At 41.9% G+C, this 22,778-nt stretch overlaps 1 long non-coding RNA gene across 1 annotated transcript in view; it reads left to right on the forward strand.

Moving 5' to 3' along the window:
- Positions 1–18,062, forward strand: part of LOC147841789 (uncharacterized) — a 227,344-nt gene extending 209,282 nt beyond the window's left edge. Inside the window, exon 3 of the long non-coding RNA XR_015502607.1 lies at positions 17,829–18,062. This is a non-coding gene — a long non-coding RNA (uncharacterized LOC147841789). The remainder of the gene's footprint in view (positions 1–17,828) is intronic.
- Positions 18,063–22,778: the final 4,716 nt, after the last annotated feature.

The raw sequence follows: 22,778 nt of genomic DNA on the forward strand, positions 1-22,778 counted from the left end.
GTAAAATATTTCTAAGGGAGAATGAAGTTGCATGCATTGCTCACACATGATTTTTTTAATGCGAGTCTTATATTGGTGGTAAAGAGATTTTCATTTCTTGTTTTCTATTGTATTTAAGACAGGTGATTAGCTAGGTCATTCTAGCAGCTTTATTTTCTTTTCTGAAACCGATTGACAGTTTCCTTGGTAGTTGAGTCATTGTTTTGCTGAAATGTCCAGCCTGTTCTCAAGAGGAAACTTAAGTATTTTATGTTTTGTTTATGTTCGTGTGAATTTCAGTTCAGTCGTATGAAAATGTACGATTTCAAAAAGGAGGCGTGGCACCCAACCCAACCCCTAACCCCTACCATCATTGGGTGATGAGCAAATCGTACTTAATTGTACGAATTAGAGCATAGGAATTCATACGAATTAGCCACTAAATCAAAAAGTTACGAATTGCCATGAGTTTGTGTTGAAATGTCCAACCTGGTTTCCTATTCATCATCCTGGTAATGCAAGTGTTGGTACTGAAACAGACATTATTAATTTCCACAGCAGGATTGTTGAATAACTACCGAGAGATTTCAGTTGCTGTCTGGATGTTCCATGCCTTTTTACACCTTCCTTTCTTCATGTGTTTTTTCTGCAATACCCTTTTGCTGCGTTGTTTAATTTTATTAAATAACTTAATTTCTAAACTAATTAATTGTTTTCTTTCTTTGGATGGATTACTTTGGTTGTTATGGACACCAGGTGGAAATTTCATAAACAGTCAATACCTTAATAATATACAGCTATTAAGCCACTATTTAATAGAGAGAATTGAACCTGAAAGTGTTACAATAATTTATAATAAATGATTTCTTTTGTATTTGTGAAGATAGCAGTACATACTAATTATATTTTAATGCATCCAAACAAAAATAAAAAAAATAATTAAATAAATAAATAAATGATATTTTAATGCATAAAACAACAACAACAACAACAACAAAGCCAAACATTTTAATCTGTATGACACTTATTCTTACCTCCTTTCATCTTCAGCCCACACATTTTTACAAAACAAGTTCCTAATCCACAAGCAATGTTGTGTGTCTGTTTTAGCAAATGATGGATAGCATATAAATGTATAATTTCAAATATATTTTCATTGAACATTTTTAGTGCAAAAACATGTCAGAATATTATTACATTGAGTAAAAAGATAGTATCTGTCATACATGTAATTTGAGTTCTGACCCCCACATGAAAAATAAAATAAAAATATAGTAAATAAAATTAAATTGTAATTAAATAAACAACAAATAAATAATAACACTAATAATAATAATAAAAATAATAATGACAAAAAAATACAATATTATAATGCAAAAAGGCATATTACATTTCTTTTGTCCAAGCTGAGTAACAACAGACAAGCTTTTAGTCTTAGAGACTTAGAGGTTCCTAGATAATCAAAAAAGGGTCCCAGGTCTGATAAAATAGAAAAGGTTTGTTCTTTATAGCTGTGGAGAAAGCCTCATGTGGAACTGCAAGCAGCCATTGATTTAAGCTGGGGGTTCTTCATGAATCCACTTTACAAGAATACATTTCTGAGCAAAGTAAATCAAAATATGTAGTAGGTCTCTGTTCCGAAAATTATAAGATATATCATCATTGAGGCCTAATAAGCAAGTCTTTGCTCCCAGTCGAAATGTACATTTAAAGATGGCATCGAGCTGTAGTCTTATCAAGTCCCAAAACTGCTGTATATAAGGACAACTCCACATATGATGATAGAAAGTTCCAATGTCTAATTTACATTTCACACACAGTTTAGACAGACCTAACCTGTCTAACCTCAGGTGTAATAAACAGTCTATGTAAAATTTATAATTGTCTTTCCCAAGCAGAATTTGAGGCTAACACACCAAGAGGGTTGCTACATAGATCCAACCAGGAATCATTGTCAATTACACTACCCATATCAGCTTCCCATTTACACTTAAGTGAGTCAAGGTTCTCAGTTTTAATATTACAAAGGGTGTTATACAGGCCGTGTAATACATTTGATCTGCTTATCAATGGCAAGAAGTGGTTCAACTGGGGAAATACCAAATCCTCCTGGGTAATATCTATATTTTGTCAAAATAAAGTTTTGAACCTGTAGATACTTCAAAAAGTTCACATTAGGAATATTGAACTTGTCCTCAATCTGTTGGAATGTGAGAATCGTACCATCCTGAATAAAATCACCCACCACTTTAATGCCCTTATCACTCCAATCTTCCAGCCCAGCTAGGGCCTGGTGGGAAATCTGGATTTCCATGGAGAGGGGTTAATAGTGAGAAACAATTCTCATAACCTTCACGCTTTCTAATTTGTCGCCATATGTCTAACAGATTCTTTAAAATACTATTACCTTTGATCAGATCAGAAACTTTAGCAGTTGAGATATATCGCAAATTAGGGGAATCCCATCCAGGGATGCAGCTTCAGGTCCAATCCAAGTAGATTCTGGGTCATCTATCAGCCATTTTAAAAGAAACCTAAACTGAGCAGCCAGATAATAATAGAAAAAGGATGGGGCAGCTAAACCACCTGATTTAATGGGGAGAATATGGACACTACATCATAGTCTTGGTCTTGTTTTAGCCCAAATAGTTGAAATTATAGCACTATTTAACTGGGATAGAACTTTTTAGTAATTTTAATAGGGAGCATTTGAAATAAGTAGAGAAAGCATGGAAGAACATTCATTTCAATGAGATGAATATTACCCAGTAAGGATAATGGTAGGGCACATCACCTATCCAAATTTTGTATTACCGATTGTAAAAGGGGAATAAAGTTTCGACTATATTAGTCTGATATCTGAGAGGAAACTTTTATGCCCGAGTAATAAAAGCCCCTGGGGGACCACCGAAATGGATGCGATTTACTAGGATCTAATCTATGCGAGTTATTAAGAGGCATGCAATCATTAATTAATGTTATCAAATTAGATATAGATTTCTTAGGGGACTCTAAATAAATCAAAACATCATCAGCATATAACAAAATTTTATGCTGTTGATCCTTTAAAGCAGGGGTCATCAAACTTGTTCCTGAAGGGCCGGTGTCCAGCAGATTTTAGCTCCAACCCTAATCAAACACACCTGAACAAGCTAATCAAGGTCTTACTAGGTATACTTGAAACACTGAGGCAGGTGTATTGAGGCCAGTTGAAGCTAAACACTGCAGGGTCACTGGCCCTCCAGGACCAGGATTAGTGACCCCTGCTTTAAGGAAATATCTTGGATATTTGTATACTGTCCTATTTTTACTGCTAAGGGTTCCATTGCTAAGGCAAAAAGTAAAGGGCTCAATGAACAACCTTGTCTTGTACTCCTTTCACTATTAAAATTACTAGATCTAAGACTATTAGTAATTACAGCAGAAAGAGGAAAAGTGTTTAATATACGGATCCATTTAGTATAGTCAGCCCCTAACCCAAATTATAAGTACAAAAAAAGGTACGGCCATTCCAACCGATCGAAAGTCTTTTCTGCATAAAGTGATATAACCAGTGAGTCTGGGCTATACAAAGGACAATGATTAATAATGTTAATAAGCCTTCTCATATTATGTGATGGGAATCTACCACGTATACATCCTGTCTGATCATTATTAATAATAGAGGGTAGTATTGACTCCAATCGAGAAGCCAGTACTTTGGCAAAAAGCTTAGAATCTATCTTTAAAACAAATATGGGCCTATAAGAGGAGCATTCATCGGCGGGTTTACCTTATTTATGAACCAAGGAAATATTAGCTTCCATCCATGTAGGAGGAAGGACCCCTTTTTCAAATAAGTGAAGAATCATCTCGCGTAATGGGTCAGGTAAAATACTGACAAACTTTTTTTTTTATAAAACTTTGCATTGAGACCACCAGGACCTGGAGCCTGTTATTAGTGAGAGATTGAATAAAATTCTTAAATTCACTGAGAGTTAATGGAGAATCTAATATCTTTTTCTGGTCATCTGAAATTTGAGGAAGAGATAGGTTTGTAAAAACTTCCATATTAATTTCAGCACTATAATTAAATTGAGATGTGTACAATTGCTCAAAACAGAATTTAAAACTATTATTTATTTCCTTATTATTATAATTCAAAGAACCATTCAAATCTTTAATACAGGGTATATTTTGAGCAGATGTCCTAACCCGCAAAAGATTAGCCAAATAGCGATTAGGTTTATTAGCAAATTAGTACATTCTTTGCTTTACAAAGAACGTTGATTTCTCTGCCTTTTTCGTAAGTATCACTTCCAATGCAGTTTTTGTTATTTGTATGTCACATCTTAGTTCATCTGAGGGAGACAAATTATATCTGGCCTGTAGATCATGTAGTTTGAGCTGTAAGTTTCTCTGTTCTCTTCTACTTCTTTCCATAAGCCCAGCTGTGTACGATATAATTAAACCTCGAACATATGCTTTTGCTGCATCCCAAAGTAACCCTGGGGAAACACCCGGGGTTTTGTTTTCCACAAAAAAGTGATCCATCTGTTCTTTTAAAAAACCTTCAAAATTAGGGTCAAATTTTAGGTATGAATTATACCTCCATTGTTTATTAGGGAGTGTCAAATTACTGAAATTTAAGCCTATACAGAAAGGTGCATGATCGGATATTAAAATATCCCTAATATTACAAAACTCAACTTTACTAAATGAAATCTTGGGGGTGAAGATCAAGTCAATTCTGCTACTGGTTTTATGAACGGCTGAATAATATGTAAACTCCTTATCATTAGGGTGTAACACCCTCCAAGGATCAACCAGATCAAGTTCTTTGCAGGTATCCAAAACAGCTTTGGCTCTATTCGACATCTGACTACGATTTTGTGTTGAGGAACTTTTATCTACTACTGAGGAGAAAAAAACAATTAAAATCACCTGCTATAACTGTGTTGTCACAAAGCCAATCAGCAAATTTAGAAAAAACATAAGAAATAAAAATCTGTGGTGTGAATAGGTGGGAAATATATATTTAAAACTGAAATGTCTTGCCCATAAAGAGAGCCTCTTTACTTAATATATCTTCCCGATTTGTCTGAGACAGTTTTAACGTCAAGTAAGGGTAAACATTTATTAATTAGGATGGCAACACCTCTGCTTTTGGTAGTAAAAGAAGAGCTAAAACCTGTCTGAACCAGTCACGTTTTAACTTAGTGTGCTCAGCAGGCGATAAATGGGTTTCTTGTAATAGGGCTATATGGACCTGTTCTTTCTTTAGAAAGCTAAGAATTTTCTTTCTTTTAATAGGATTGTGTATCCCTCTCACATTTCTACAACAATTTTTTAACGTTGAGTTACTGGACATTATGTGTCGAAAAATAAAATACAAGAAGGAACCACAAAATGAGAGAAAACAGAGGAAAAAAAAAAAAAAGAAACAAAAGAAAAAGAAAAGTACAAGAAAAAAATGCAGGGGTAAAATCGTTCTTTGCACAATTTTAGAAGAATCAAGTAGAAACTATGTACATCAAAAAAGTGGAAAGAAAAAGAGCGATAAAGTAAATGAAATGGAGTCAGACTTTGATCTGTTATGCCTATTTTGGGCGTGAGCTAGCTTACCTCTAGTTATAGAGAAGGTACAGGACCAGCACACACAAAACAAGCAAAAAATAAAAATACAAGAAACCTTTCTAAGGCTTTGATTAGCTACCTTTAGGTAACAGAAAAACTTCTGGACCCATAATGCCCCGTGAGAGAATTCATGAATGGAAGTGAGGCGACACAACTAACTCAGGTAGGTCACATGACCATGACAAAATGGCAGATGTAGTACGTCCGAATTCCATTCATACTTTTCACATTCATACTGTATAGAGCGTACTTTTCTTACGGCCCAAGTGTTGAGCTGCTACTCCGCCATTACCATCACGTGACTCCTGTGTGTAATTGATGGTTGCTTGTTAATGGACACCTCGACCCCCAATCTTACTGTTTTTAAAGAGCAGCTAAAGAAAAAAAAAAGCAAAGGCTAGGCTCATTTTATGGCATTTCTTCTTGAATCTTTTCTGAGGTGGAAAACTGATCCAGACTGTCTGAACGTTCCCTGAACTGTCCAGTTGAGCTTTCTGCCCTAAGGACCATAATGCATGCTAAATGCTAAAACTCTAACAAAAACACTGCAATCCCATCAAACGCATAAGAAGACAATGGTGAAATGGAGTCGCTCTTCCATCAAGGTCTGGATGGCTGCCATATAGATATTAAACAGCTTGCCATAAAACAGAAAGGCCACGTGGCAGAATTACATCCCTTCATGTTGTAAAAAGGGAGGCTGATGTGCAGTTTAATGTCTTCTCGTTGTTGAATAGTCCAAGAGGACCAAGCAAGGAGTTATTCATTGTGTTTTGATGTGCTTAACAGAATGGAGTACTTTATATGGTTAGCTCGGGGAGTTTCTTCTTGGATATTAATATATAATGGGCTTGCTCAGATGCTCACTTTAAATTGCAGATTCAATCTGTCAAGTGTTCAGTCACCTCAAGGCTAAAGCAAGGGCTCACGTGAAAAATGCCCTTCAATTGATAGAATCCAAATTTAGTCTGAAGACTGTTGCAAGCCTTTGCATTTGTTACTACCAACCTTTTTTTTTTTTTTGTTTTGTTTTTTTAACTGGTAGTTTTCAGTTTTGAATTTAAACTCCCATTCCAAATTTTAAACTAAATTTACTGTATATACTGACTAGTGTTTCTCAACTATGTTCCTAGAGGATAAACAGCTCGTTTTTCCATGTCTGGGTCAGCTGGGTCAGTTGGCATTTCTGTGTGGAGTTTGCTTGTTCTCCCCATGTTTGTGTGGGTTTCCTTTCCCCCACAGTCCAAAGACATGCACTATAGGGGAATTGAATAAGCTAAATTGACCGTAGTGTAGGTGTGTGAATGAGTGTTTCCCAGTACTGGGTTGCAGCTGGAAAGGCATACATGGTGTAAAACATATGCTGGATAAGTTGGCGGTTTATTGCGCTGTGGCGACCTCTGATGAATAAAGGGACTAAGCCGAAGGAAAATGGATGAATGAATAACCTTAAAGCAAACAAAGTTTACAACAAAAAATATTAAGTGGCTGTTTTCAATGTTATTAAAGGCATAGCTCACCTAAAATCACAAGTCTGTCATCATTACTCACCCCTTGTTTGTTTTAATTCTGTAATTATAAAAGAATTTCTTTTATAAACTCAAAAGCAGATATTTTGAAGAAAGCTGAAAACTTGTGACTATTGAATTCCATAGTATGTGTATTTCCTACCAGGTGTTTTTTTTTTTTTTTTTTTAGCTTTCTTCAAAATATCTGCTTTTGTGTTCAACAGTATAAAGGTTTAGGTTTACATAAAGGTTTATAACCACTTAAGGGTGAGCAAACAATTAGTAAGTTTTCATTGTTAGATAAACTATATTTTTTCATAATTTTTTGGGGGGCACGATATCAACTTACAATAAAAATTATATTCAATAAAGTATTCATTTACTAATCATCTTTTTAGGAATATTTATGCAGTTTTTCATGACTGGAATGGCCCGTTTTCCAACATTTTCCCACTCAGAGTGCTATATCAATATTGAGCTGACTGTTTTAGAAAGGTCAAACTATTGTAAACCATTAAAAGTACAAGACGGAAAAAATGAACACGTTTCTGCAAAAATGAGATAATGTATTACGAGGATTACGGCAATATCTCTTACTCTTAGGCACATCTTTCTGTTACTGTTTGAAAATATATGTGACATATTGTGTCCTCTCTTGAATGAGATGCCCATCCAGTGATCCATTAACAGTTCACCTAAAAATGAGTATTCCGTCACTATAATTTCAAGCCCAAATTGTTATAAACCTGTTTTTTTTTTTGTTTTTTAAAGAAAGAAAAATATTTTTTGAAGAATGATACCAAACAATTGCTGTTCCCCACAGACTTCCAAAGCATGAGACTAAATTAAATAAATAAAAGAATATGGAGACTAAACTGTTTTAAAATATCAAAATAGTTCATTATTTCTCTCTGTGTCTTAATTGCTTTACCTTGATTGCGTAAAATGAGCAAAAAACCTTCACTTTTCTCTGCTGCTGAAAAAAAAAAGTGTTAAAGAGAGTCGAAATGTTCATTCACAATGAAACATCAACAATATGAGAATGTGTAAATGAGTACATTTCGGATGAACCATCCCTTTACCAGTTTTCTGAGAAAAGCTGTAGAATCTTAACCCTGGTCTGTCCATGAAGCCTTCACTCTGACCTTTGCATAACCAGCCCAGAGAGCAGATCAATGAATGAACACTGCCGCTTTAATGAGATCAAGCAGGAACCAACGTGCTGGCAAGAAGGCATGAGCAAAGAAGGCATTTGTGATGTGTCTGAAATAAATAAGGGCTGTGAAATGGGAGGAGAGGGAAAGATGAAGGTGAGTACTGAGTGGTTTTAATCAACACACCCAGAGTCCATCAGCACTGACACAAATCACACGCTTTGTTGGATATGGGCACAGCGCCACAAACACATACACAGATTATCTGCACTGTAGGAAGCCTGGTGAGTCTGAAGGGCACACGATTTAAAGGCCAGAATAATATTGCTCATATTTTTTTTTCTCTCCCCAAATGATGATGCTTTGTGTTTTAAAGAGTCCACTCCATTAGGCTCTTATTCACTTCTAGGGTTTCCCCGGCTGGGTTGGAGTGCTGTCAATGATTTCCCATTGATAGCAGTTTGTGTGTGATGACGGGTAGGAGAGTGTGAGAGACATGGAATCCATTTTTAGGCATTGTAATGTGTGTGTGTGTGTGTGTGTGTGTGTGTGTGTGTGTGTGTGTGTGTGTGTGTGTGTGTTACTGGGGAGTATATTTAGATTGTTATTAGACTAAAGCACTCAGGAGACATGTTTTTTTTTTCAACTAAGCTTGGAGTAATCTGTATTATGGATGTATACATTATTAAAATATGACAGCAATTACTCTCATATCTCAAAATATGCCACAAGCTAAGTTAGTGAATGCTTACCCTTGTGACCTGTAAGCTGTATAACCTTCCAATGGAGTTTGGGGTTGTTCTACTAGCTCTTCCAATATGTTCAGGCATAAATTGATGCAATGAATTAACATACAGGTACATTGTAAGTAGTAGAGCAGTCAGTGCAGAGCAGCTCAATGAAAAGAGGGGTGATGTGAAATCTATGCTATGGATTTTTCTCCCAATTACACTTTACAATAAGGTTCCATTAATTCATATAATGTATTTTTACTAACATGAACATACGGTTAACAATACAATTGATAGCATTTATTTATCTTTGTTAGCATTATTAAAAAAGTTGTTCACTGTTCTAGTAGTGTATTATTGTTAAACATATATATTTGCATTAGATGTCATCTACACTATTGTCATCTATTGGAAGAAATGCATCAATAGAGCTGCCATTTTAGTACAGGGTATGAAATGAATGTGCGAACAAGGTGAGGTGGAGGACTGGCCATCTGGAGCCCAAGATATATACACATATATAAATATATCTATCATCGGGGGTTTTCCCGGTGGTCAGTATATTTATTTTACAATTGTTTTTTTTTTAATTGTGAAAATTATAATTTTACATAATTTTTTCTATATTGATAGATGAGTGACCACACGGGCATTGCCGACAAAGAGCATTTGCTTGTGTGCATGGAAATGTATTATCCTCCCTCCTTGTTAAATTTGATCCTGAAACCCTCCCCTCTCCAACTTTCTTTTCTGATTCTAACGGAAGGATCGATTAGTTTGAGAATTAATCTCTTTCATGAACGACTCAAGTGAACCACTGACATCCCTTAATGTGCATATCCACCTTTCTGATCTATAAGGTATATAGCATTTGCAATATTAAATAATTTAGGATGGCCAGTATGTGGATTGAGACGCAGGCACTGTTATCTTATCACGCATCTATGTTATCACTTGTCATGGGAGCACTCTACAAATGTGGCGACGGTATTGACGCATGCTCAGAGTTCATATACGATATCTAGTGTATATATCTATGATTGTTAACAAGCACAACTTTGGATTTTACTAATGCATTATTAAATGCTAAAATTGCCTTTAACTACTTTTTTAAATCTTGGATGCATGTAAACCTATAAACCAATAACCACATTGTAAACATTCAGGATGCGTGCGCAGGGAGGTGGCAGAAAAAAACGGGAGCGCTGGCATTTACAGCGAGAGAATGACATCCGATGCAGTACAGAGTTTGTTGTTGTCTTAGAAATAAGACATATTGATTACATATTATATATATTATTTACATAATGCTTTGAGCGTATTATAACAGATTGCACCCAGTGATAAATACAGTGGTTCGGCAAAATTAACGTTGAAGTGAGCGACGTTCATCTGACAGCTCCGTTTGCAATAGCACCCTTCCAATGGATATTGGATAAGACGAAATGACCAAGCATTCAGCCTGAAATATACAATCTCATTGAAGCTCCAAGTGATTTTACAAGAGAGAAGTTAAAGGCCTACAATTCTTTGAATGACAACAGTGATGTTCTGTGTGGTCATGTGCAAGAAATAATGTTCCATGATTATCAGATTCAACACTTTGTAGTGCTAAAAACCGAGGTTCCCCTTCGGTTGGGGAACTTCAGTGCCATGAATGGGAGGATTCGGATCAGAAGCCGCTTGTCTGGAGAGTATTGAACGGGCCAATGAATGAAATTAATTGGCAGCGTAAGCTTGCGCAGGTGTGCGGCATCTGCAATTATCTCAGCATATAAGCACACCTGAAGCAAGCAGACGCCATCCTTTTCGCTTCAGATCCTTTCTGAGTGAGTCGATGAGGGTTCCTCTTGCTGATCAGCACTTCAGAGCGAACGAGTGTGTCTCCCGGTCCAGAGTGGGTCTTCGCGGTGGCAGACGGTCGAGCTGGGTTTCTTCCTTGCCTGCGGTTCTTTGGGTCCGGTCCTCCAGAGCGGTGCGTATTGTTGCAAACTTTCCTAAAAGAGCAACACAGTCGTGCAGCACGTCCTTTTCAGGATGGCGCTCCGACTGTGCGTTTCTGGATGCGGGGGTTTCCTGTCTCCGGATGATGGACACGATCACTGCATTGCATGTTTGGGGGTCCAGCATGTTAATGCGGTGCTCGCGGGCGGTTCATGTCGTCATTGCGATGCCATGACCGTTGCACAGCTAAGATCGCGGCTAACTTTCGCAAGAGAGCAAGCCACCCCAGTTGCCTCCTGTTCTAAAAAAGCAGCGGGCGCTCGGGCAGATCTGAGGGTTTCAGCGGGAGATAATCCGCCGCCCACGGGCTCGCGGACCTCTCGCTCCTCAAGGCGCTCCATCCAAGCTTCGGGTAGTGGGAGTGATCCGTCTAACCAGATGGTAGCTCTCACACTCGCTGACACCGGAGATCAGATGTCCTCCGCGGCATCGGAGGGTGGGCTTTCACTGTCTGACGAAGATCCGGACCCGCTCGCCCCCTCCGGGCAGGTGAGCGCTGTCAAATCGGATCCTGAAGCGGACATGTTAGCCGTGCTTTCCCGGGCTGCTTCGGCCGTGGGGTTGGAGATGGTTTATCCCCCAGCTCCGCGGCCGGACTGACTAGATGGGTGCTACGTAGAGGACCAGAAGGCGAAGCCTTCGAAGCCTCTCGTCCCCTTCTTCCCGGAAGTGCACAGTAGGCTCACGCAGTCTTGGAGGGCACCTTTCTCTGCCCGTGCTGCGTGTGCCTCCGCCCTCACCGCCCTTGATGGCGGAGCTGCCAGGGGGTATGAGGCGATCCCGTCAGTGGAGCGCGCTATCGCGGTCAATCCTTGTCCGCGCGGCGCCTCTACGTGGCGGGGTTTGCCCCGCCTCCCGTCCAAAGCCTGTAGGTTGTCTGCCTCCCTCGGAGCCAGAGCTTATAAGGCTGCGGGCCAGGCTGCTTCTGCCTTGCACGCGATGGCCACCTACCAGCGCTACCAAGCGCAGGCGCTGGCCGAGCTGCACGAGGGCGGGTCCAACCCAAGCTTATTACATGAGCTGCGCACCGCGACCGACTATGCTCTTCGGACTACTAAGTCCGCCGCGTGTGCGCTGGGGAGGACGATGTCCACACTTGTGGTTCAGGAACGCCACCTCTGGCTAAACCTGGCCGATATGCGCGATGTTGACAAAGTTCGCTTTCTTGACTCGCCCATATCCCAGGCTGGCCTGTTCGGCGACACCGTCGGTGAATTCACCCAGGAATTCAAGGCGGTGAAAGAGCAGTCGGATGCGATGGGCAATGTCATCTATCGGCGTGGCCGTAAGCCCGCTCCGCCCGCCGAGCCATCCACCTCCGCTGTTCCTCGCCGAGGGCGCCCGCCAACGAGTGCTGCCCCGCCCCCGCCTGCGCCTCCGGCCAAGCGGGCGTGGCGTACACCTCGAAAGCAGGCAGCCCCTCCTGCCCAGGGCGCCGTTAAGTCCGGTAAACGGACCGCGAAGCGTCCCTGAGACAGGCCATCCGGAGAAGAGGAAACTTGCTCTTTCCCCGCTGGAGGGCGGGGCCCCGATAACAACGGTACTTTTCAGTGCCACCAAAACATCAGTAAAAGAGCACTTTTTCCCTTCCCCGGATGTGACTGCACGAGTTCTGCCAGTCCGGGACACGCTGCCTTCCGGCTCGCAGACTCTATGTGCTTCGCCAGTGGCTCACGAGCGCTGGGGGGACGGTCTCCCTTCCCTCAGCCCTCCAGCCCCCTCTCCGGAGTCAGGGTGCGGAGCCAGAGCGAATCGCTCTCCTCCAGCTCTTCCGCGGGACCCTCGTGCTTCCCGGATCAGCACACCCACTCCGCGCTGCCCCACCGATGGTACGTCAGCGATTGTAGCGATGACTCCATTAGCGAGGGCTCTGCCTGCCTGGTTAGCGTGGGCCAGCCCCTCGCGGTGGCTCATACGCACAATCAGACTCGGTTACGCGATTCAGTTCGCGAAACGGCCTCCCAAGTTTACGGGCGTGTATTTCTCCAGGGTCAACCCCCTGTCCGCCCCTGTCTTGCGAGAGGAGATTGCTGCCCTCCTGGCGAAGGGTGCAATCGAGCCGGTTCCTCCAGCCGAGATAGAGAGTGGGTTTTACAGCCCATATTTCATCGTACCCAAAAAGAGCGGTGGGTCACGGCCAATCCTAGATCTGCGCGTTTTGAACCGCTGTCTGCACAGGCTGCCGTTCAGAATGCTCACGCAGAGGCGCATTCTCCAATGCGTTCGTCCTCAGGATTGGTTTGCAGCCATAGACCTGAAGGACGCGTATTTCCATGTCTCCATTCTTCCACGCCACCGCCAATTTCTGCGGTTTGCGTTCGAGGGTCGAGCGTGGCAGTACAAGGTCCTCCCCTTCGGGCTCTCTCTGTCTCCGCGGGTCTTCACCAAACTCGCGGAGGGTGCCCTAGCGCCCCTTCGGCTCGCGGGCATTCGCATACTCAATTATCTCGACGACTGGCTGATTTTAGCCCACTCGCGGGAGCAATTGATTATGCACAGGGACAAGGTGCTTCGGCATCTCCGCCTACTGGGGCTTCAGGTCAACCGAGAAAAGAGCAAACTCGCCCCCGTGCACAGGATTTCTTTTCTCGGGATGGAGCTGGACTCGATCACCATGGTAGCGCACCTCTCCGAGGAACGCGCTCGCCTGTTGCTGAACTGTCTGAGGGAGCTCGACAGCAAACTAGTGGTCCCACTGAAGTTCTTTCAGAGGCTCCTGGGGCATATGGCATCCGCAGCCGCCGTCACGCCGCTCGGGTTGCTCCATATGAGACCACTTCAGCACTGGCTTCACGATCGGGTCCCCAGACGCGCATGGCACGCGGGCACACACCGGGTCTCGGTTACTGCACTGTGTCGCCGCGCCCTCAGCCCTTGGAACGACCCCTCGTTCCTACAGGCCGGTGTGCCTCTAGGACAGGCGTCCAGCCATGTTGTTGTTTCAACAGACGCTTCCAACACGGGTTGGGGGGCCGTGTGTCGCGGGCATGCGGCTGCGGGCCTCTGGAAGGGTGCCCAGCTGCATTGGCATATCAATCGCCTAAAGCTGTTGGCAGTGTTCCTCGCTCTCCACCGCTTTTTACCGGTGCTGGAGTGGCAACACGTGCTGGTCAGGACGGACAGTATGGCGGCGGCGGCGTATATCAACCGCATGGGGGGTATGCGCTCTCGCCGCATGTCTCAGCTCGCCCGCCGTCTGCTCCTCTGGAGTCACCCGCGGCTGAAATCGCTGCGCGCCATTCACGTCCCAGGCACGCTCAATCGTGCAGCCGATGCGCTCTCACGACAGCTGTTACGCCCTGGAGAATGGAGACTCCACCCCGAGTCTGTTCAGCTGATATGGGCGCGATTCGGGGAGGCCCAGATCGATCTGTTTGCTTCCCCCGAGAATGCTCACTGCCAGTTGTTTTTTTCCCTGACCGAGGGCTCTCTCGGCACGGATGCACTGGCCCACAGCTGGCCTCGGGGCATGCGCAAGTATGCGTTTCCCCCAGTGAGCCTGCTCGCGCAGTTTCTGTGCAAGGTCAGGGAGGACGAGGAACAGGTTCTGCTAGTTGCGCCCCTTTGGCCCAACCGGACCTGGATATCAGAGCTCTCACTCCTCGCGATGGCCCTCCCCTGGCGGATCTCTTTGAGAGAGGACCTACTCTCTCAGGGACAGGGCACCATCTGGCACCCTCGCCCCGATCTTTGGAACCTCCACGTGTGGTCCCTAGACGCGAGGAAGACTTGGGTAACCTACCGACTGCGGTGGTTAATACCATCACTCAGGCTAGAGCCCCCTCCACGAGGCGCGCCTACGCCCTGAAGTGGAGTCTATTCACTGAATGGTGCGTCTCTCGCAGAGAAGACCCCCGAAATTGCCAGATTAGTGTTGTGCTCTCTTTCCTTCAAGAGAAGTTGGACAGCAGGCTGTCGCCCTCCACTCTCAAGGTTTACGTGGCCGCCATCTCCGCTTATCATAGCGCGGTAGCTGGCGGCACCGTGGGAAAGCATAACCTGGTCATCCAGTTCCTTAGGGGTGCTAGGCGAATTAATCCATCTCGCCCCCCTCTCATGCCCTCTTGGGATCTTGCCCTCGTTCTCACGAGTCTGCGATCCGATCCCTTTGAGCCACTCGAATCAGTATCTCTAAGATTTCTGTCCCTGAAGACAGCTCTGCTGGTTGCGTTGGCCTGGAGGCATTTTCGGTCAGTGACTCGTGCCTGGAATTCGGGCCGGATTACTCTCACGTCATCCTGAGACCCCGCCCCGGTTATGTGCCCAAGGTTCCTACCACCCCCTTTAGAGATCAGGTAGTGAACCTGCAAGCACTGCCCCCGGAGGAGGCAGACCCAGCCCTTTCTTTACTTTGTCCAGTTCGCGCTCTGCGCATTTATGTGGACCGTACTCAGAATTTTAGATCATCTGAGCAGCTCTTTGTCTGTTATGGCGGTCGGCAGCAGGGAAGTGCCGTATCGAAACAAAGATTATCCCACTGGATTGTGGATGCCATTTCACTCGCTTATTCGAGTCGAGGTCAGCCGTGTCCCCCGGGAGTACGTGCACACTCCACTCGGAGCGTTGCATCCTCTTGGGCGCGTGCACGCGGCGCCTCTCTAACAGACATCTGTAGAGCTGCGGGCTGGGCGACACCCAACACATTTGCAAGGTTTTACAATCTGCGAGTGGAGCCGGTTTCCTCAAGGGTATTAGGTAACCCTTTGGTGATTGAGGAGACAACTCGGTAGGGTGTTGAAACACGCTTGCTGCTCCATTCTCCTTAACACGGAGGTACGTGCGCCTTTTTATCTGTCAGTAAAGTTCCCCGTCAGGTGAGCCCTGCAGATTCCTCCATGGCCCCCAGCACTGACTCAGCGGAGGAGTCACTTGCTGGCCCACTACGTTGTAGGTCTGCCCACTGGTCAGCCCGCGTTTTGGGTATAGGTGCCTGCTATGCGTGATCCCCACTAGGCGATCCCATATGCTTATTCCGCCACGGTTAAGTCCCCCCCCTGGGCGGACCCGTGTCTTCCCTCTCCGCTAACCACTCTTTTGCTATGCGTACTCCCCCTTTTTAGGGCTAGTCCATATGTAAATTCTGCCATCTATCCCCCCTTGGGTAACGGATGGCCTCCGCAGCGTCCTCCCTATCGGGATTGCACGCTTCCCAACGTACTGTCGTATTTCCTAGAATTATCTAGATGCTCACGACTTCCCAAAAAATATATCTAAATCCGTAAAACTTCTGTTGAAGTAGGATAAATTAGGGCCAGGGACACGTTGGAGGACCGCGCCCCCCATTATGTGGGTGCGTCACGCTTGCTTGACTATCTCCTCATCGGGGGTGTTGGTAAGGTGCAGTCATTATGGCGCTTTCCATACTTCTCCCATTCATGGCACTGAAGTTCCCCAACCGAAGGGGAACGTTCGAGGTTACAGAAGTAACCCTTCGTTCCCCGAGGAGGGGAACGGAAGTGCCATACTCCGTCGCCATAATGACTGTCCCTTAGCTGTTTGAAAGTCTCCAGCTTAAAAGGATGGCGTCTGCTGGCTTCAGGTGTGCTTATATGCTGAGATAATTGCAGATGCCGCACACCTGCGCAAGCTTACGCTGCCAAATAATTTCATTCATTGGCCCGTTCAATACTCTCCAGACAAGCGGCTTCTGATCCGAATCCTCCCATTCATGGCACTTCCGTTCCCCTCCTCGGGGAACGAAGGGTTACTTCTGTAACCTCGAACGTTCTGCCTAACCAAAGACAAGGAAAGAAGACAGAACTGTACAAGGCCTGGGCAATTAATCATCAACAAGCAAAATAACTGCATTCTGACAGTGAAATACACCTATACGGCAGAGTATGTGAATTTACACATAGAAGTAAAGTTGATTTTATTAACCACACGTTAGGACTTTCTCCTCAATAATTTAATTTCATAAAAGTATTATTTGCAAACTCTAAATTTTAAAATCATATTAACAGCCAATGACTATCAAAGTACAACATTGTTCACAGTCAAATAAACAGTGTTAATGTTGTTTTTAAGACACACTTGCAGGTTATTTTAGATCGAATATTCAAAGTGCCGTGGTAACAACATAGGGAGTGTGTCACAAGTTGTCACTGAATGATTGTATGAATATAAAACAAACTTTACCTTAAAGGGCACCTAGGTTACCCCTTTTTCAGATTTAATATAAGTCTTTTGCGTCTGTAGAATGTGTATATAAAGTTTCAGCTCAAAACACCCATCAGATTTTTCATTATACCTTTTACAAGATGCTGTTTTATACACATTTCCAGCAGGGGGTGGTTTTGTCGTACTGCGCCTTTAAGGCGAGTTCTGCCCACCTACTGTTTCTAAGCGTTTTCACACAGATACACGCGCACACCGCAGCTGACACACACACACAGGCAGGCAGACAGACAGACAGACAGAGCGCGCTAAGCACTGTTTTTGCACTCAAATTTGACAGGATACAGGCTAACCTCCACTGCTGTGTGGATATCTGTTATGTTAATGTACAAAATAAACCTGATTTAACTTCCACAAACCAGGATTGAAGCGTCTTCATTTATAATTGTTCTGACACGCGGCTGTGCTGATGAAGTAAAGCTGAAGTAAATTGCTGTAATTAATTACACACGTGCACGGTTTTAAAACACTTTAAACATGTGAAACTTACTCTTAATTACATTTAATGATGATTGCTGATCCTAGCGAACAGAACAGACCATTTATTCCCGGTTATTCCCATATATCACCCCAATATGATGGTCTATACACTATATATACACATATGTTTGTCCAAATAGCTTGAAAAGTAGACTTTTCACCATAAGTGCCCTTTAAAGGGCACCTATGGTAAAAAATCTACTTTTCAAGCTGTTTGGACAGATCTGTGTGTTGGTATAGTGTATAGACCGTCATACTGGGGTGATATGAACACACCCAGTCCTTTTTTTTTCAATTTAACTACAAAAAAAAAGGGTCGGCCAATTGGAGCTGTTTTCAAATCGATCGCACCATTACGTAAGTGTGCGATCCCCCCGCCCACCGAATTGATGGACAGTTGCGCGCATTAACATGTTCCGGTAGTCGCGTGTATATGTCAACAAGATCAGCCAGACATACGCAAAGCAACCGGGAATAAAAGGTCTTTTCTGTTCGCTAGGATCAGCAATCTTCATCAAATGTGATTAAGAGTAAGTTTCACATGTTTAAAGTGTTTTAAAACAGAGTATGTGTGTAATTAATTACAGCGTTTTACTTCAGCTTTACTTCATCAGCACAGCCGCGTGTCAGAACAATTATAAAAGAAGACGCTTCAATCCCGGTTTGTGGAAGTTAAATCAGGTTTATTTTGTACATTAGCATAACAGATATCCACACAGTACTTGAGGTTAGCCTTAACTAAGCTAAGCGCGCTCTGTCTGTCTGCCTGCCTGTGTGTGTGTGTGTGTGTGTATGTGTGTGTGTGTGTGTGTGTGTGTGCGCGCGTTTACTTTGTAACGATATTGTGTGTGACTCATCAATGCAACTTCACAATACTGATTAGTAAAGGTTAGTTCTTACTGTAGTATCTCACAAACGCTACGTGAGACCTTCTTCCTTTAAGTCTGTCTGTTGTCTGATGCAGCTGAGGGAGGAGGCATGTAGAAGCAGTAGGCGGGAAAAACTCGTCTTAAAGGCGCAGTACGACAAAACCACCCCCTGCTGGAAATCAGTATAAAACATCATCTTGTAAAAGGTATAATGAAAAATCTGATGGGTATTTTGATCTGAAACTTTATATACACATTCTAGAGACGCAAAAGACTTATATTAAATCTGAAAAAAGGGGTAACCTAGGTTCCCTTTAATAACTTACACTTTCACGTTTCATTCTTAGCCTTCAGTGTACGCAGTGTAATTAACCATATGTAACTGTTTTTGCTGAAATCATTTCTGCAATCAAAAATGGGTAATGTGTGTGATTTAGCATAGCGTGAACTTACCTGATATAACATAAGCAGTGCAGAGTCCAGCATTTCTAATTAGGTCGTCACTTCATTCAGCTCCCTTTTAGCCAAAGACGTCTGCAGTTGGCATTAAAGCAATGTGGTGTATGGTAAAAGGTACGTTTTCTATTTTTGGGCTTTGGCATTCTACCGTACAACACGACATGTTAACTATTGTAGCCTGTCTTTTTTTGCAACCGGGGACCTGTGTGACAACATGTGTGACGTAGTTTGGTAATTGGTCTATTATAAGAGGGCAACTAAACAAAATCAGGATCCTCTGAATAATTTAACAAATGTGCTTAAAAGTACTCCTACCGCTAGCATACCATTCAACATACAAATAAATCAGCCTGAAAATGTGATTATGATATCTTTGAAGTTCTTATATGTAACAGCATCAGGTATGAACCTGAAATTACTTCAATGTTGTACACATTGTCGTAATTACCCAATTAATCAAACAGGCACATACATTCAACTGCATGTCCTTTAATAACATCCAAATCCTGACTACGCCTTAATATTCATTACATACTGTAGACCTGAACACATCTGCATATCAAATGACACCAACGCTTATATAACGATTGCTCGGAAGTCATTTAGAGCGCAAATCCTGTCCAAATGGTGTTTAAGAAGACCAATGAGTTGTAATGGTGCAGCGGCGTGTATGTCATGCTAATGCCTTCATTAGCTGTAAGTGCTGCGGTATAAAGAGAGCTGAAACCGCCAGTCTAGTTTGTCACTTTGTATCTTTAGTCTCCTTCAGCAGTCAGGATTCACGCCTGTAGGAAGGGCCTCATGTGTGACAGCTTTCCAGACACCGTGTCAGTTTTACTCCGGGGGGACGAGGCCAGACAGACCCGCCAGCCATTGCCCGATCTCAGCGGATTGCTTATTTACCAAACACTGTTTGAATTCTGATGAACGTTGTGCTCTCAGGGCTGCTCACTACTGACCCCTGTTGCCCAGAGGTGGAGGTTGGTGGAGGGGAGTAGAGAGAAAATGTTGCTTATGCATGATGGGAATGGTGGGGGATTGTGATGGTCTGACGTTTTTTAATAATAATAATAATAATAATAATAATAATAATTCATACACTCTAAAAAATGTTGAGTTATTTATTTTACCCAATGGTTGAGTTAAAATATTTGGTGCTTTGTTGGGTTAATTTTATCCTTTATTAGATTATTTATTAGCTCACTTAGTTGAGTTAAATATTTGGTGCTTTCTTGGATTGTTTTTAACCTTTTTTTGGTTATTTATTTTATATCTCAATCAGCTGGGTTAAAAATTAGAATTTCAACAGTCAAGTGATTTACCTGACAGAACAGCTGTATCATTATACATGCATAATGTTGTTTTTGCATTGTAAAGTTTTTAAAGCTATAACGCAATAATATTGTTGTTGTTTTTTTATCAAATTACCTCTCCGTGTCATGTTTTTATATCCGATTAACCCATCCAAGACCATCTTTTAGAAGTGTTTGGATGTGGTTAAAATGTATTGTACTTTGTTAATACTGAGTGAAGCCTGCTGCAGCTGCTGGACAGTCTCTACAGCACACAGAGCTCCATATTCTGCTCAATCAACACATGATTTTCTGCTTGCACAGTTTATAACTCTGTACTTTGCTCTGTTTCTTCATTGTTTGTGATTCTTGATTTAAAAGTGTGATTTGTGAAAGTGTCTGGAAGTAATATCTAATGGGAAAAAAAGCATTTTCAATATTTTTGAATGCTGTATGTTATTTTTTTACAGTCATAATTATAAAATTAATATTTTTACTAGCAATAGTAATAATAGCAATAGTAATACCAGAATGGAAAAATAACATTTATTCAAAATAATCCAATGCATTGGGTTAAATTATATAACCCAATGCATTGGGATAAAAAAAAACCATAGCTGGGAAGGTGCTATAATAACCTATAATTGGGTTATGGGTTGGGGTATTTTTAACCCAACTATTTTAATAGAGTAGATTATATGTGAATCAGGGTTATTGTAACTTATTAAAACTGAGAATAAAACCAAAAAAACTGAATAAATGTTAACATAACCTAAAATAAAGTAAACAATTGGGAAAATTATACTTTTATAAAATTGTTACAGTATGCCAGTTTTCCACTCCAGGGTGTGTGTGTGTGTGTGTGTGTGTGTTCACTACTCACTGTTGTGTTTGCTCACCATACTTAGCCACATGTCACAACTTTTGACTTTCGTCAACAAAAGTAAATGTATGAAAATTATCATTTTGTTCAATAAAAATCATGATACTACGAAGATTTGCCCCCTCCCCCCAGCTACATAAGGGTAATATATGTAGTTTGCTTAAAAAGAAAAAAAAATTGTGTAATTTGTGTATAAACGTAATGTATTACATTATATGTCTGGAAAAAACAAAGACAATTATTATCCTTAAGGATTTACAGAGAATAAGTCTGTTTGGATTTAAATTTTCTCATCTTATGTGGATACAGTTTACTGTTTGAAGAAAAACTAAATGGAAACCACACACATGAACAGATTAAGTGTGTTCAGCCATCTTCTGAGTAATTAGTCTTGTTTTATAAATACAAAAGTAGATATTTTAAGACACATCAACTGAAAGCATGTGTAGTGTGGTGGCATACCCACAAAAAAGTAAGAAAATAGTTTTGAAAAAAAAATCAACCAAGACATTACTAGAAAAACTTTAAGAAAAACAGGTAAAGCAACATACAATCAATGTGCAAAATTATTTGATGATGTATTATTAGATATTAGCCCCTTCCACACAGTGATACCAGTGTAGCAGTTGATTCTGTTCCCTTCTGGAATTCCAGTTCCCCTTCTATGAAGCGTGTACGCTAACAGCGTATGCAGACACACCCAAACACAGCTATATGTATGGAAAGCAAAATAGTTCTAAAAGTACATATTTTTTTCCTAACTTGAAAAGGAAAAGGACTAACATAGCTGTAGGCCTATGTGCAATATTAAACTAGTGTGCATAAACTCAGACATTAGAAAAAAAAGCTAAGAATGCAAACAAGAACAACAGAAAATACGTAATGGGAGTGTACGATTAATTTTATTACGCTACTTTGACATTGTAAGACATGAAAGCATGGCCAACACTTTTGTTAATTTTCGCTTTCTGTACATTCAGACATGTTTAAGTGTGCTGTTAGCGGACACGCTTCATAGAGGGGGAACTGGAATTCCAGAAGGGAACAGAATCAACTGCTACACTGCTAAATATTCGGAAAAATTCCGAAACAACTTTACCAGTAAATTAAAAAAAAGTTCTGTTCTGAAAAGACCATTTACACAATCATTCCAAACTACTGGTAAATTCTGACATCATTAACCAGAAATGAGCTCTAAACGGCTGCGCTTCTGTTTGTAAACATTTGACTACATTACAAACTCTGTGGATGGATAAGTTGTGAACAACTTCAATGAAAACATAAGGAACACTTTCACATGTCGAGATGTGCATATTATGTGTGCGTGCTGGCGCTCACCGCTGCTTCATGTGAACACGCATCAGAGCTAGAAGGTCAACAAACAATTCCTTATCAAAAGTATTTTGTTGATCATTTTTCTGCACAGTTGGCTTTAAGAAGAAACATTATCTGACTAAAAGCAGCTAAATGTGTCTGAAATATTCAGAGGCTTTTATGTTCATAAACAGCGCGGACGTGAATGCATCTGAGTGTTCTAATTGGCTAAAGTAGACGTTTTACGTCTGCGCGTTCTAGACATAAACACGCACTTTCCGGCAATCTTCCTTCTGCGTTCAAACAGGCTGT

Source organism: Danio rerio, chromosome 11 (assembly GCF_052040795.2).
Source record: "Danio rerio strain M-AB ecotype USA chromosome 11, GRCz13ab, whole genome shotgun sequence".
Classification (NCBI taxonomy): domain Eukaryota; kingdom Metazoa; phylum Chordata; class Actinopteri; order Cypriniformes; family Danionidae; genus Danio; species Danio rerio.